The sequence below is a fragment of the Podarcis muralis genome, chromosome 12 (genome assembly GCF_964188315.1).
Source record: "Podarcis muralis chromosome 12, rPodMur119.hap1.1, whole genome shotgun sequence".
Classification (NCBI taxonomy): Eukaryota; Metazoa; Chordata; class Lepidosauria; order Squamata; family Lacertidae; genus Podarcis; species Podarcis muralis.
The window spans coordinates 32,266,154-32,277,228 of NC_135666.1; the positions used below are offsets into that span (position 1 = coordinate 32,266,154).

Genomic DNA, 11,075 nt, shown 5'->3' on the forward strand with positions numbered 1-11,075 from the left:
TGTTTGTTAGGGAACATTATCTCGGCTCCTTGCCTGGAGGTGGTGAAGCCTTTTGCTAAGGGCGATTGCGGTGAGGGAGCATCACAAGGAATCAGAAGTGGCGGCATTATCATTGAGGAAAGATGAATGTAGTGGCACTTCTAATTTATTTAGTATTCAGGATTTTGACTTTAATTAGGATTCTATTGTCACACCATTCATCAAAAGCACTTGAAAGAAATGGAAATGAACACCAAAGTTTTCTGTTGCCTCTGGCACACTTTTTAAATACTTATTTATTGTTGTTCGGTTCCACAAAATGGTTTTGCTTGTGAGGATTCATTTAGCTTTTATTTATTTATTTATAAAATGAACACATACAGCACAAACTCTTTAGAAGTGTTGTTTTGCTCAGGTTGCTAACTGGCACCTTTCATCATCCCTGTAAACAGATAACATTTCTTCTTGTGGGTTTCCTTGCAAATTTGGAAATCTGTGCCATGCAGATCTTCTCAAACAATGAATTGTAGAGGTTGGCCTATGTCTTTTCGCTCTCTTACTTTTACATTAGAAAAGGAGAACAGATTTTATATACCTTGAGGGGGTTTGCTTCAGATATTTTCTAAATACTTATTTTGCCCAGAATTTCCTGGACCCATAAGATTGGACCCTGTTTTCTGTGTGGAATTTTTGTTTTGTTTTATATACTACTGTTTTATTGGTTCCAGGCTGTATTTTCATTCTAATTATATTGTTTGTTTTTAATGTTGTATACCACTTACAGATTTTTAAAATCATTAAGTGGTTTTTAAATGCTTTTAAAGAATCCTCTCTCCATGACAAAAACAACCCAATGAGCATGACGAGTCCATCTTTTCTCATGCAAATATCGCTCAAAAGCTATGCAATGGGGAAGCAATGAAGAAAACTTCCTTGCTCTCCCCTCATGCATGTAAACTTGCCGCCAGGAGCAATGCCAGGTCCACAAGTAATCGCGTGCTCCTAGATTTAAGAGTGCAGTAAACTTTTCAAGTGCCCCATTCACTCAACTTTTATTTGTCTCCTTACATTATCTGGAATGTGTTCAAATACCATAGTTTCATTCCCCAAGCATCTCATTCGTTGTACAAACGATTATGTCCCAGACACAGAGTCATTGGGACTCTGGCTTGGTTCTGAATCTCAGACCAACCAAGGCATAGATTGTTTGCCATTTGCATTGTTAGATTCCAGATTACATTTAGGCATAAGGCAATACATTACATGCAGAGAAATCAACCTTTTTGCTCTGATATTACAAACATAAAAACCACCAGTGCAATTGAACATGTATGCATGATGCTGTGCATTCATGAGAACATGCTATCATAATAACCTATTACTGTGATGAATAAAAGTTTTGGACCAGCATCACACACAACCCCAGATTTTGTGAGTGCCTAAAGCCAGCCCAGACCATAAGCAAACGGCAGCTTTGAGAATATTTTGCACCCCTTGCACTTCAGAGCTGTCAGTCAGTATTTTTGATCATTAGCCATCTGTGATTATTTTAATTTTTGCCAGCAGGAGAAGGAACTCTTTTCCACCAGGGAGCTCTGTTATTACAATATAATTTATATGTAAAGAGCTCATTTCATCAGCGAAAAGAAACTTTTAAAAAGCAGTTTCTTACCACGTATAAAGATTTATGGCACTTTACCTGCCCTGCTCTTCTTTATACATGAGTAGCATTTATTTTACTTGTGTCGACGTCTCTCTGCTTATATAATATGTTTGTACCAAAAAAATACTATATTTCAGTTACGCTGAAGGACAAGGTCTCTTTTCACCACTGGTTTGTCACAAGGTTATTTCCAACTGAATGAATAAAACAATGCAAAAAAACCAACAATACAGTATTTAAAACAGTAGAACACATATAAAATGGTGACAACACACTCCTGTGACCCAGAGTAGGCTTAACTGAATCAGCTGTAAGCCTGGATAAACAAAAATGTTTTAAGTTGGTGGTGGAAGTGTTAGGATATAGTTCCATTCCACTTTAAAAGGAACGGACATGGCGTTGTGTGTCACATGCCTGTTTACTTCCAGCACAGTCTGCTGGGAACTTCCGTTGTATGTTGCTTTTGCTATACTGCTGTTTTGCTTGGACACGAAGAGAAGCAGACATGTTTTTCCTTTGTCCTGCTGCTGAATAAATGTTGTAAATATGCTTACACATGTCTCTGTCCACCTCTTCCATTGCAAATAGTTCTTATCTCTGCTGGCTTGCGTGCTTAAGCTTCTGAAGGCTTCTGAGGCTTGAGTCACAGTTTTGATGCTGTTCTGAGAACCGGAGTTTCACCCGGCTGCTGGCTGGAGGCTGGAGCCAGCTGGGGGCCTGCCAGTTGCCCCCGTCTCCTGGCAGCATCCAAACAGGAAAGTCATCAAAGTTGTAGCCACGCACGCAAGGAGTTTCACAGCTGCTCACAAGGCACTCTTCCTCATCCTCATGCCATGAGCAACTCTTGTGAGGGGAACTGTGAGAAGGGGGCATTTCATCCATCTCAAAACCAATAGTGGCTTGTCTCGATGCCCTTCAGTGCCAGCTTGCTGCATCACAAACTGATGGACAGAAAACAGACTCAGCAGCTACATACAAGACAACCCAGTGAAGTACCGTAGCTCACTGGTAGAGCTTCTGCATTGCATGCAAAAAGTCCCAAGTTCACTCCTTGGCACCTCCACAAAGGGCTTGGAATGTCCTCTGTCTGAAACCCTGGACAGCCACAGTTAGTCAGTGTAGACAATGCTATACTAGATTTACCAATGGTAAATCGGGTCCTTCCTTAAAGAGGGCACGTGTTGCGGTGAGACCTGAAAACCAAACCCTGTGTTGTGGGTGGGTTTGATTGAATAGCCACAACACCCAATTGGTAGGTCCCTTGATGCTGGGTTTAATCAGGCCAATGGGAGGCAAGCTAAACAGATCAAGGGGCCTATATATGCACGTGACCCAGAGTTTCCTTTTTTGGTGAGTGCATCAGAACACCCACCCACCTCTCCCTTTATTTAGGGCTGTGCTATGCCGTCGTGTGTCGTCTGTTGTTGGGACAGGGGCATGGCAGGAATTTTCCCCACTTGGCTGATCGGCTGGGAAATTGGCTGTAATCAATAAAATTGTGGCCTAAATTCTGCCAAAAACCAAACCACAATTTGAGTCTTGTCTGTATTTATTTAAAGGGGAGGTTTAAAGGTCTGAACACACAATGCATCTTCCTGTGTTGCTATGTGACACGTGACTTAACGTTGGTCAGGAGCCAGTCATCCCCTGATGATCTGCTTGCTTGAGGAGCAGCCTTATGTGTGCTCCATCAGTTTCTGCAGCAGTTAGAAAATGTCCAACAGAAAGCACAAGAAGTTCAGGAGACAGCTGAAATAGAAAACAGAGAGGTTTGCATGCATGATGGGATTGGACTGAGCCCCATGTTTCTTCAAGGTGGAAAACTAAATACAAAACAGCTTGAAAGTGTGCAACTTCTTACAGAGCATTTACAATATCTCAGGGTTCCTATTCCCCGGCCCCCACTATCATCATAAAAATGCACAAAACCAACATTTACAATCTATTATACGCGTTCCTGTTTTTCATTTACCTCAGCAAGCCTAACCATTCTCCGGGGTCGATTTTCCTAATAGAGTCCTCCCATACTATACTGGACAAATGTCATGTCCCCTGGCTCCATTCATCCACTAATGAAAATAGACCTATTGCCAGCTGCACCTTGCTGATTGCTTCCTACCTGCTGCTAAGGATAATTTGTGCGGTGTAAATGAAGACCTCAGCAGTTGTGGAAAGTGGGGAATGTACAAAGTGATAGTGGTGGCAGGGAGAATACTGAGTTTTATCTACATAAGACTCTCCATACTGAAATGGTTTAGGTTATTCAAAAAGGCCCAAAGTACTGCAAGGAGCTTTGTGTTCCTGCTATACCAACTAAGGGTTTTCCAGAACCGTATTTGCCAGTAATATAGGTCTGGTCATGAAACAATAAAGTCTTCACTGCTCAAATCTTGGCTGATGAGATTTTCTGTTATCCAGGTAAACCTGGGTAGAGACCACACCCACACTTTCTTTTTCCAGCTACAGATAATTGTACGCTTCTAATGTTTCAAATATGTCCTATTGGTAGATGCAGTTGAAACATTCCTATATTGAAAAATCCACACTGATCTGCAGCAGCAAATATATCTATATACCATATTTTTCGCTCTATAACACGCAGCCGACCATAACATGCACATAGTTTTTAGAGGAGGAAAATCCGTAGGCATGCCACCCGTAGGCATTCCCTCCATAACACGCACAGACATTTCCCCTTACTTTTTAGGAGGAAAAAAGTGAGTGTTATGGTGCAAAAAATACTGTATGTGTGATGTTTTGCCTAGGCCCACACTACCTTTAAGTTCATCAAGCCAATGTTGAGGGGGGGGCACCCAGGAAGAGTAGAGTAGTGGAAACCCCACTCCTCAGGCAAAAGTCCTTGCATATGGCTTTGACTGAACGAATGTGTTAGTTGAATCCTGGCCACTATCTTTTTCTACAAATTGTTCACACTTTGTAAAGTTTTGCTGCAGCATCTCACTATTGATGCACTTTTCATCTATGCTTGCAGGCTGCCTTTGAATTACTTTCATTGATGTTGCTTTCCCACTGCTATCCAGCAGCACTCTACGTCCGTCAGATTAGTACCATGTCACAATTATGAACCTCATACTCGGTGTCAGGGACCTGACCTCCAAAACCCTGGGTCAGTATTCTTGTTGGTTCAGACAGTGCTAAAAATCCAGAGCTGAAACATAACTCTGTTAGGTAATACAGCTGCCAACATTCTCCTGGGGCAGGAGACCTTCCTGAGCCTTAGCACTCTGTTTGAGGGTATGAGCATCCTCAGTTTAAGACTGCAATCCTAAAGCAGGAGAGGGGATGGAGAGAACCAGAGGCAGATGAACTGGCTCTTCCCAATATATTTTGTTTGTTGTTTAAATAATAATGAAACTGAATCTGTGAATTTTGCCTAGATCGGGAGACAAGGGGCAGCAGCTGTCAGCACGGCTGAGGATAATTTATACATCGTCTGATTTACCCTTCTGGGATTAAAAGGTTGACAGGTTGACACAGGGGTAAAGGTAAATCAGTCTGTTGGATTTCTCTTCTTCTGCTGTGTGCTCTGCCACTAAGTAGTGTGCTTATTGATTGATTTGATTTTTATTTGATTTTTATAGCAATGGGTTGAGTCACAGTGACACAGCCTTAGCTCTCCATTCAGAAGAGATGCTGCTTTGTTGATCAATGGACTAGTATTCCATACTTCATCTTCTCTGGAAGCATTTACCAAGTTTTAATGTAACTACAGTCTTTATTTACTGATATAACCATATTCCCTGGCTATTCAGAACAGGTATTGTTGACTTTTTGGCTCACTTAAATATCAGCTTCCCCACCTCCCCAAAATCCTACCGCTCTCTAAGTTTCCAACTTGCAAAAGTCTAAACTAGCTCTCTGAAAGGGCATGATTATTCAAATCACGTTTCAGAAGGACAAAATAATTTGGAACATGCAAGTGTTGACCAAATATCTACTCAGAAATGTTGGCCAGATAATAGTTCGTCATATATTTGGCAGGTTTTCATATGATTTCCTCCCTTTCAAAATCCTTATTTGTTTATGCATTTATTGAAAATATTTAAATTCCACCTCTCAGTCAAAGCTGGTTCACGAGGGGGCTAACAATATAAAGACGTCATAATAAAAGTGAGCAACTATAGGCAACAAAATATGGCAAACTAAAAATCACCATAAGTGGTTCAAAAACTGAGGGAAACAGAATCAACTTGTGTAAAAAGCTGAGGTAAGGTTCATCTCTTTCTGAAAGTCACTGGGGATGGAGTCTGGTGAACAAAGGGGGGCATTGCTTCAAAAGGAGGGGTACTCTAAGCAGGGCCTCTGAAAGTGACTTTTAATAGGCAGGCAGGTGGTTCCAAGCCACCTAGGACTCTCAAAGTTAAAATTCGGGTTGAACCCAGCAACTTCACTAAGGCCCATCTGCACTATATATTTAAAGCAGTATTTTCATCATCATCATTTTATTTTATAACTTTCCACAGTTAAAAACAATGCTCAAGGCGGCTTACAACATGACAAGATTTACATAATTACAAAAGTCATAAACAATAAATAAACCACATCAAAAAATACAAAACCAAATGGAAAACAATTTCCACATAAATCAAAATCTAAAACTAAGAATACAGCATTAATATCAGAAGGTTGGCGGTTCGAATCCCCACAACGAGGTGAGCTCCCGTTGCTCGGTCCCTGCTCCTGCCAACCTAGCAGTTTGAAAGCACGCCAAAGTGCAAGTAGATAAATAGGTACCGCTCCAGCAGGAAGGTAAATGGCATTTCCATGCTCTGCTCTGGTTCGCCAGAAGCGGCTTAGTCATGCTGGCCACATGACCCGGAAGCTGTACGCCGGCTCCCTCGGCCAATAAAGCGAGATGAGTGCCACAACCCCAGAGTCGGTCACGACTGGACCTAATGGTCAGGGGTCCCTTTACCTTTACCTTTTTTTATCACAGTTCAAAATTACATAGGTAAAAAATAACAGCAATTTTTTATTTTTTTATTTTTTATTTGCTAAGGGTGTTGAAAGTTGTTAGGAGAGACTCATATTCCCCTCACAGCTAGAGAAGGGTTTTTTAACCACTCTGAGTACTGTAGCTCTTCAAGAGAAATGCGGTCTCCTAACAACTCCCTGCACTCTTAAAACAATAGTTTGGGGGCAGCCATGACTTACACACAAAGGTATGGGTCCACAAAAGGTGTTGCACAGTGTTAAAAATTCAGAAAAAGAGATGCCGGAACTCACCATGAATGCCTCCCTTGTTCTCTTACAATGGCAATGGCGCCCGCCTGAGAGGTGCCGGAACTGAGTTCCTGCGAATTCTGGCTGAAGGAAAGCCCTGATGTTGTACATGCAGCTTCTTCATGTGCAGAGCATGCACACTCAATACTTCTGCCAACAGTTAATGCTCACTAGCTTTCAGTAAACAAAATACAAGGAACTGAATAATGGTCATGTGTAACTTCTCTACTGAAACTGAAAGGACTTTGATAACAAGCTTAGGCTTGCCACAATGACCTCTTAAGGTTTTATTTATGCTTATTATTTATTTTGCTATGTGATCAATCCTGTTTTCATGTAACACAAATAAAAGCTTTCACGTTACTTTTAACATACAATGAAGGCAATGGTTTATGGCTAACGTGATCATAAAATGCACTTGTTTGGCCACCCACTCACAACATGATTTTTACCTGTTAGTATTAAACTAATGTATTATGCAGCTTGTAGGTCCTTTCCCTACTATTCTTGATGCTCTTATGAGTCAAAAGAATAAGATAATAATTGGAATCATATTTTGTACAAAAATATTCATATCTCACCTCTTTGCCTTGCATTCATTTGCATGATATTTTCAATTTGTAATTAATTTTGTAGTCTATTTTCTCCCCCAAGTACTTCTTAGTTTATTATTCTTATTATTGAATACCGCCTGTGGAACACTGCACCCTGATTAATCGTTGCATGCTTTCTTTTCTCTCTGAAGCATAAACTAGCAAGTATTGTGAATTTGGCACTGTGTAATGTAGCATTTTGCTTGCTGTGCAGCACTAACAAACAACACATCAGTAATCATGCCTAGCTCTCATTTAAATGCAACCTCACACTGCATGTTACAAATATCTGGGAGCTGTGTGATTAGTTAACATCTTGCGCATAACCCTTAAGATTCTAGCAAGTTCTCGGGAGATAATTAGCTTTCAGGGTTCCTCCACTGAAATGAACTCTGGCTCCCTGATGCTTAGCTCCGAATGTTGTGACTGGGAGGAACGACAGCATGCAAGTGCTTTAGGAAGCACACGTTTATTTGTGGGGAGGGTTTAAGATACAAAAAGTTTCTTGGAGACCCTGCCCTGCCCATTATTGCATTCCTTGAATTCACCCTTGCAACCAAATAAATACATTTATTATTGCTTGCGGGTAGCTTTCCAAAGGGAATTGAAAAATTCACGGAGGACGAGTCTATCAAGGGCTACTATCCACAATGGCTAAGTTCTGCCTACACAGTTGGCGGCAATATGTCTCTGAATACTAGCTGCTGGGAACCGCATATGGGGAGAGTGTTGGTTGGCCTGTGTGAGAACAGATGGGTCTTTGGCCTGAACCTGCAAGGCTTTTCTTATGTTCTGAATTATGTAGCATCACTCTGAATGCCAGTCCCTAGGGAAGAACAGCAGGAGAGGGCTAGTGCACTCCTGTCCTGCTTTCATGCTTCCTGTAGACATCTGTTTGACCACTATGGGAAACATGATTTTGGAGAAGCCTGTTGGGCTTGCCAATCAGAAGGTCGGCAGTTTGAATCCCTGGGATGGGGTGAGCTCCCATTGCTCTGTCCCAGCTCCTGCCAACCTAGACAGGCATAGGCAAACTCAGTCCTCCAGATGTTTTGGGACTACAACTCCCATCATCCCTAGCTAACAGGACCAGTGGTCAGGGATGATGGGAATTGTAGTCTCAAAACATCTGGAGGGCCGAGTTTGCCTATATCTGACTAATAGTTCGAAAGCACACCAGTGCAAGTAGATAAATAGGTACTGCTGCGATGGGAAGGTAAGCAGCGTTTCCATGCGCTCTTATTTCCATCATGGTGTCCCATTGCGCCAGAAGCGGTTTAGTCATGCTGGCCACATGACCCGGAAAGCTGTCTGTGGACAAACTCAGCCTGAAAGCATGATGAGTGCCACAACCCCATAGTTGCCTTTGACTGGACTTAACCATCCAGAGGTCCTTTGCCTTTTACTTTTACCTTTACCTTTTACCTTTTGGGCCCCTGCTCATACAGAGGTCTGTTTAGTCCTCTATCTCTTGGACTTCTGTCTGCAGACAAAGACTTTCTTCTTTACAAAGGACCTTCTGAGATGGCTATCTGCCTCCAGGTTTTAATTTTTTTTAATAAAAAATAAAAAATGGGTGATTCAGCTGTTTCTGTTTCAATTTGTAAAGCTCAGGGAGCAGTTATGAACCTTGCAAACAGTAACTTTCCAGCTCAGTAAAGAATTGAACTGTCCTATTTTGTTGAGGTTACACTGCATTCAGGAAGTGTCAAGTTCCATTTCTCAATATTCCCATGTGACATGCTGTAGTCATTGCTTAGTGGGCATAGACAATTTGGACCTAGATGGACCAGTGGTTTGTGCTGGTATATGCTAGCTTCTTATATGTTCCGTTTGGCAGGGTTTGCTTATAATTTGTTCTCTGGACCAAATGCCTTCCTTTCATTTATTTTTAGCATCTAAAATTGCTCATCCTTTCCTTTGGGGAGCTAATATGTACAATACCATTTTGGCAAAGATTCTGAACCACATTTACCCCTGCCAGTGACAAAACTTTCTTGCGAAGTAGATATTCCTAAAAAGTAGTTGTGAATAACATCATCTGTGGCCAGTAGTTTATCAAAATATATGATTGGTATTCCTAAATAAGTTTTGTGTGACCCAAAGGATTAAGTGTGCAATACTGCACACACAACACATGATAACCAGTAATATGTAAGTACACGTTCTTATTTCTCTGGCCCCTTATAGATTATCTAGTGTGCCGTGTTTGTATGTGTGTGGTTGAGAGGAGAGGAGCTGTAGCATACCCTGTGTACCAAAATAGTAACCAACTGCTTTGCCAAAATTACGTTTCTGTTGCTGCAATGGAGATGTCAGTTTTGGCCAATGGTGTGTAGGAGATGATTCATCGCAAAGTACCATTTGCTCCTAAGGATCACCTGTAGTGGAGGATACAAAAATAAAGCTTTGGCGGGAAGGAGGGATGATGAATAAGCACTCTGTGCTGAAACAAAGTTCTCCAGTTACCAAACACTTGTTTTGCTTTGTGGGGAACTCTTATACACACACACACACACACACACACACACATTCTCTCAACACATCGGGGTCTCTATAAACTGACATAATTCACACTGTTCTTCAACAGATGACTTTCAGTCTCTCGCCAATCTTCTCCTTTCAGATCTCTGTTCTGTGAGAAATGGGCCCTCTGTCATATTTTTTCTTCTTCTCAGCAATTTTGTTGCAGGCTCCCCCCACCCCTTGTATATTAATGATCTAAGAGATTTATTATTCAGGTTCTTCTCCGCTTTCTTTTTTTTGTTGTTTGTTGATCTTTTGTTGTTGTTTTCAGCTTAATTTCTATAAATTACTGTACAGTTTCCCATAAGGTATAATTAAGCAGAATTGCTAAAGTTTTAATTATTGTGTATTATAGATGTTGAAAGCAACATTAGCACTTAGCTTTTTAAAATGTGATAGTATATTTATAAGCAAGCATTTATAAACACATTTACATATAGTTAAGATGAAAAAGGTATTTGAATTGTAGTCATTAGCATTTCTTCAAACATATGGCATACCAGCAGAGGCCATGGGCCATGCCTTCATTAGCTGAACACTGTTTCATCAGGATCGCGGCTTCCTGCTGAGGCATCCTGTGGAGTCCCCTTCTGTCCCTGAGGTTTCAGTGACAAGGGACAATATGTCCCCAAGGTGAAAATCTGGGAAATAAAGCAGATTAGCCCTCAGAGGCGTTCTTATGATTATTTAATCACACTTAGAAAAGAACTACACAGTGCCGCTGGAAAAAAAAGTCTGCCTAACCGAATTCTCTTTTTCTGTGTTGGTTTCTTCAAAGAGCTATCCCTGAGTGCAACAAAGACAGAGAGTGACAACCACTTTTTTATTTTTACTATTACTTCTCCTGCTAGATTTCTTATCTGCCCTTAACCATATGGTCCCTGGGTGGGTTACAACCATTAAAAAATGCAAGTTTACAGTCTGGGTCCTGAAAAATATGCCTCAGGAGTCAAAGGCCAGAGTAAAGAGGTGTGTCTTCGGCATAAGAGGAAAACTCCATAGTGAGGGTGCCAGAGGCACCTCTTTGGGAATGGCACTCCATTTTTATAAACCTGACTTGATTAAAAATT

At 41.2% G+C, this 11,075-nt stretch overlaps 1 long non-coding RNA gene across 1 annotated transcript; it reads right to left on the reverse strand.

Moving 5' to 3' along the window:
* Positions 1 to 949: 949 nt before the first annotated feature.
* On the reverse strand, positions 950 to 10,832 carry LOC114607789 (uncharacterized). Its single transcript, XR_003709223.2, has 3 exons — positions 10,506 to 10,832; positions 6,890 to 9,860; positions 950 to 3,391 (listed from the first exon to the last, which is right to left on the reverse strand). It is a non-coding gene; the product is annotated as an uncharacterized LOC114607789 (long non-coding RNA).
* Positions 10,833 to 11,075: the final 243 nt, after the last annotated feature.